The sequence below is a fragment of the Elephas maximus genome, chromosome 21 (assembly GCF_024166365.1).
Source record: "Elephas maximus indicus isolate mEleMax1 chromosome 21, mEleMax1 primary haplotype, whole genome shotgun sequence".
NCBI classification, from domain to species: domain Eukaryota; kingdom Metazoa; phylum Chordata; class Mammalia; order Proboscidea; family Elephantidae; genus Elephas; species Elephas maximus.
The window spans coordinates 13,368,003-13,373,461 of NC_064839.1; positions in this window are offsets into that span (position 1 = coordinate 13,368,003).

The window sequence follows — 5,459 nt, forward strand, 5'->3', positions numbered from 1 at the left end:
AAATTATGGGTAACATTGTGAAGAATGGACATTTCATAACACTTAATTGTGCCCATGTGGACCCTGTACATAGGCCAAAAGGCAGTCATTTGAACAGAACAAAGGAATACTGTGTGGTTTAAAATCAGGAAAGTTGTACATCAAGGTTGTATCCTTTCACCATACTTATTCAATTCATATGCTGAGAAGCTGAACTATATGAAGAAGAACAGGGCATCAGGATTGGACAAAGACTCATTAACAACCGATATGCAAAGGACACAACCTTGGTTGCTGAAAGTACAGAGGACTTGAATCACTTACAGGTGAAGACCAAAGACCACAGCCTGGATTACACCTTAACATAAAGAAAACAAAAATGCTCACAACTGGATCAATAAGCAACATCATGACATATGGAGAAAGTGTGGAAGTTGTCAAGGATTTCATTTTACTTGTATCCACAATCAACAGCCACAGAAGCGGCAGTCGAGAAATCAAATGATGCATTGCATTGGGCAAATCTGCTGCAAAAGATCTCTTAAAAGTGTTGAAAAGCAAAGATGTTACATTAAGGGCTAAGGTGCGCCTGACCCAAGCCCTGGTATTTTCAATCGCCTCATATGCATGTGAAAGCTGGACAATAAATAAGACTGAAGAAGAACTGATGCCTTTGAATTATGGTGTATGGTGTTGGCAAAGAATATTGAATATACCATGGACTGCCAGAAGAACAGGCGAGTCCGTCTTGGAAGAAGTACAGCCAGAATGCTCCTTAAAAGTGAGAATGGTGAAACTTCAACTCCTGTTCTTTGGACACGTTATCAGGAGGGACCAGTTCCTGAAGAAGGACATCATGTTTGGTAAAGTGGAGGGTCAGTGAAAGAGAGGACGACCCTTAAGGAGATGGATTGAGACAGTGTCTACAACAATGGGCTCAAACATAAAGATAACTGTGAGGATGGTCCTGGACCCAGCAATGTTTTATTCTGTTATATATAGGGCCGCCCTGACTCAGAGCCGACTCTATGGCACCTAAAAACAACATACTATATAATTTTATTTATTAGTAATGGCTGATAATTCTTCTGTTACCCATCTTTCAGTTTGTTGTTGTGTAGTGGTTTGTGTGTTGCTGTGATGCTGGAAGCTATGTCATTAATGTTTCCAATACCAGCAGGATTACCCATGATGGACAGGTTTCAGTGGAACTTTCAGACGAAGACAGATTAGAAAGAAAGACCTTGTAAAAATTAACTTGAAAAATTAGCCAGTAAAACTCTATGTGTCATAATAGACTATTGTCCAATATAGTGCTGGAAGATAAGTTCCTTAGGTTGGAAGGTACTCAAAATATTCATTGGACACAACAATGGACTCAAGCCAACCAGCGATTGTGAAGATGGCCCAGGACCAGACAGTATTTTGTTCTGCTGTACATGAGGTCACAATGAGTCAGAGCACAGATTCAATGGCAACTAATAACAATTAATTATTATGTCTTCCTTGCTAGGGTTTTTTTTTTTTTTTTTTTTCTTCACTGATGTATCCCTGGTGCATAGAACATGCCTGACATGATAGGTGCTCTGTAGAAGAAGTGGAAATCTGCCGGGCCTCAAGTCAAACAGATTTCTGGGTAAATGCAGGTGATGATCTCAGATGTTTAATGTCCCCCATCCATATACCAACTAGAATGACAAGAGGACTGTAGAAAAAATGAAAAAACAATACCTTCACCACAAAATAAGGAAAGTGCACACCAGGCACAGACCAGAAACTGCAAGAAATTACTACTAAAAATAGCACAGAGAGGTGAAAAACGAAGAAAGTGACCCAAAAGAAACATACATCTCCTTTTCTGAGAAAGCAGTGTGGTGTCATAGAAATAGAGGAGATCATGGCAGAGCCCATTTAGACTCCCTCAATGGTGAGGACAGAACTGTGAGCAAGCCAGGTCTGATGTGAGATCCTTGTTCTTTAGCTATTGCGGATCAACACTTTGGGGAATAGCTATACTGGGAGGTTTGAGGGCAAGTATAGCAGCAGCCAATGTAGAAACCCAAGGATAAGTGTTCTCCATGGTGACCAAGGCCTTTCCTGAGGGAGTGAACTGCAGGGCCAGTGTCTTGATTATCTAGTGCTACTATACCTGAAACACCACAAGCAGCTTTAACAAAGAGAAATTTATTCTCTCACAATTTAGGAGGCTAGAAGTCCAAATTCAAGGTGCCAGCTCTAGGGGAAGGCTTTCTCTCTCTGTAGGTTCCGGGGCAAGATCCTTGTCATCAATCTTCCCCTAGTCTAAGAGCTTCTCAGCACACGAACCTCAGGTCCAAACGAAACGCTCTACTCCTGGCATTGCTTTCTTGGTGGTATGAGGTCCCCCGTCTCTCTGTTCCTTCTCTCTTTTATATCTTAAAAGAGACTAACTTAAGACACAACCTAATCTTATAGATTGAGTCCTGCCTTATTAACATACCCAATCCACAGCCGTTGAGTCGATAACTGCCACTAATCCCACCTCATTAACATCACAGAGGCAAGGTTTACAACACATAGGAAAACCACATCAGATGACAAAATGGTGGAAAATCACAAAATACTGAGAATAATGGACAAGCCAAGTTGATAGACATTTTTGAGGGGAAGACAATTCAATCCATAACAGTCAGGACATAGGCCAGATACAATGACATTCTATACTGGGAGCTAGAGACAGATCTAAAGAGAAAACTCCATATAGAAAGCTAATCCTTGTTGTACAGCTTTAGCAAACACAAAGAGGAAACTAGCAAATTGAAATTTTCCTGCTATGATTGTCCTTTGACATCCTCTTTACTTCTCTCCAGTTGCTTTATGAGTAAACTGGTTCATAAACTTACATCAACCCATCTTCCAGTTTCAGATCTAAAAGTATCGAGATGGGTAGGGAAGAGTCAAAGGAGGACCTACTTACACTGGGGTGTATATCCAGTCTGAATAGACTCCTCTTTGTTTTAGTTTGAACAAAATGACCAAAACAAAAAAACAACAAAAAAAAAAAACACACAGGTGCCTATGAAAAGATAGCATTATTTAAGCAGAAGAATATGGCTGTTATAGAATACTTAAAATGTACTGCATTTAAATGTATTTTGTGCTTTCAATTAAATTAAAAAAAACTCTAAAATGAGACGAAAGACGTGACAATGATCAAATAAACTGAGATAAAATGGGAGGTCACTGAGTTACTAAAAAATGTAAAGAAGCAAATAGAATAATAGTGCAGGTAAAAATGACATTACAGGCTTTAATTGCAAAAATGACATCAGAAAAAATCAAACTGGTGATGCAGAGGACAAACATAATAAACTCTAACATGGCAGCTTCCTTTTCAGGCTAAGAAGATAAAAGCTCTGAGGGTGCAGATGACAGATACGGAGGAGAAAAGGGTAAATATTTAAATATTCTTTCATATATCAAATATTCATATATATACCACCGATACTCCTAAAGAAGAGAACAGAAAAATATAATCCAAATGATTATCAAAGTATATAATAAAACACATCTCTTCTGGGTGAATAAAGACATAAATCTTAAGATTCAAAGGCTAAATCTTTACAAGGTTAATGAAATGTTACTGATTCCTGTATGTAACTCTAGTGAAATATATTTATTTAAAAGGTGAAGAAAAACTCCAGAAAGGCAAGAAAAAAACAACTATAATAGAGGAAAGATTAGGTTATCTTCTAATTTTTGTAGTATAAGGAGTAAAAGAGCAATGGAACTAGGCACATTTTTTTCCAACAATATGGTAGACTTGATGTCCAGTGAAAAAGCATTGTTTCAGAAAATCTAAAAATGTGGCACAGAATATATAAAAGCCACATAAACAGGGCAGGAGACAAAATCTGGGCATGTTCAAGGTGAATAATCAGGTCACAAGCAGTTACATAAAGCCAGGAGCTCTATAGGGTTAGCTAAAGCCTAGAGAGAGAAAAACAAACAAACCAACATATTCTGCATAGAAAATGAAATACTATTCTGTCTTATTTTTGGCCCTGGGTGGAGGAAATAAAAAGAAGAAAGCTCTTTCTAGAAATTTCTAATTCAAATTATTGCATAAGTTGAGGACAGGAATTCACACTCAGAGAGCTTAAAAAGAACAAACTCTTAAAAAAAGGAATTTCTAAACGCCATTCTTCACAATCCCAGAAAAAATTTCTGAGGTGTACAAAGGAATGGTGACCAAAGAAAAATGGCATACATTTTCTAATTAACGAAATATAATTAAATAATGACCATATAAAACAAACATTATAATAACTAATTTACATAGTAAAAATCGAATAGTAATAAAATAACTGAACAAAAATAGCATATTTCAGTGGTGAATGTTAAACTCTAACATCATTCTATTGTTTTGGAAGCAGGCAAAGATATTGATTGACTTTAGAATTTAAAGCTCATAAGTTTTTACATGTTTATGAAAATTTATGAAGTAACCACTAAGCATATAGAAATAGAATGCATAATTTTCACACTATAAAAGGAGAAAAACAGAAGATTTGCCATTTAAATTTAAGAATATGTGGAAAGAGAAAAATAAACAGAAAAAAGGGGCAAAAAAAAAAAACACACACACAGAATCAAGTGGTGGAAATAAAGCAAATTATATCACTTGTCACAACAAATATAAATGGACTAAACTTTATAGCAAAATAACAAAGATTCCTGGACTTTATTTAAAAGGAAAATACGTTGTTTACAAGAGGAACAGCTGAAATGTTCAGAAATAAAAAGGTTGAGAGTAAAAGAATAGAAAAGGATATACTAGATAAATAAATAATTTCTTTTATAAGGATCAGCACAAAGCTGGTTCCTATGAGGCAGAGGTTAAAGATCTTCCAAATGCCCAATTTTTCCAAGCTGCTGTACCAGTCTATTATCTCTAACATCAACTACTCCCTCTCCCTTCAGCCCTCTCCCCACAGTCTTTGGGTTCTCTAATTCACTGCGATGTCTCACAGAACTCACAAACCAAATCGTATAAAGGAAAAGGCTCATACAGTTGTGGAGGCTGGCAAGTCCCAAATTTGTGGGTTAGGAATAGGCTTCTCCCAACCCATGTGACTGCAGAAGCTGGCAAACCCAAACCAATAGTTCAGACCATAGGCTGCTGGCTCACAAGGCTGCAAAAGCTGATGAAGCGGGTCCTACTATAGGTTGCTGGCCCAAGGGGCTGTGGAGGCCCTTGAATCCCAGAATCAGCAGGTCAGACAGCAGGCCTCTGGGGACATTAATTGATCATGAACCGGACATGGAATCCAGATGCAGAGAGAGAGAGGGAGGCTTGCCAGGACACACACATATATCTTAGATATATGCCACACCCCAAGGAAAGGCATATCTTTAGTAAGCGTAGGGCTTGAGTCATGCCTTCCTGCAATGCTGCGACCCAAGATACACCTTACACCAATCCTGCCTCATCAACATGT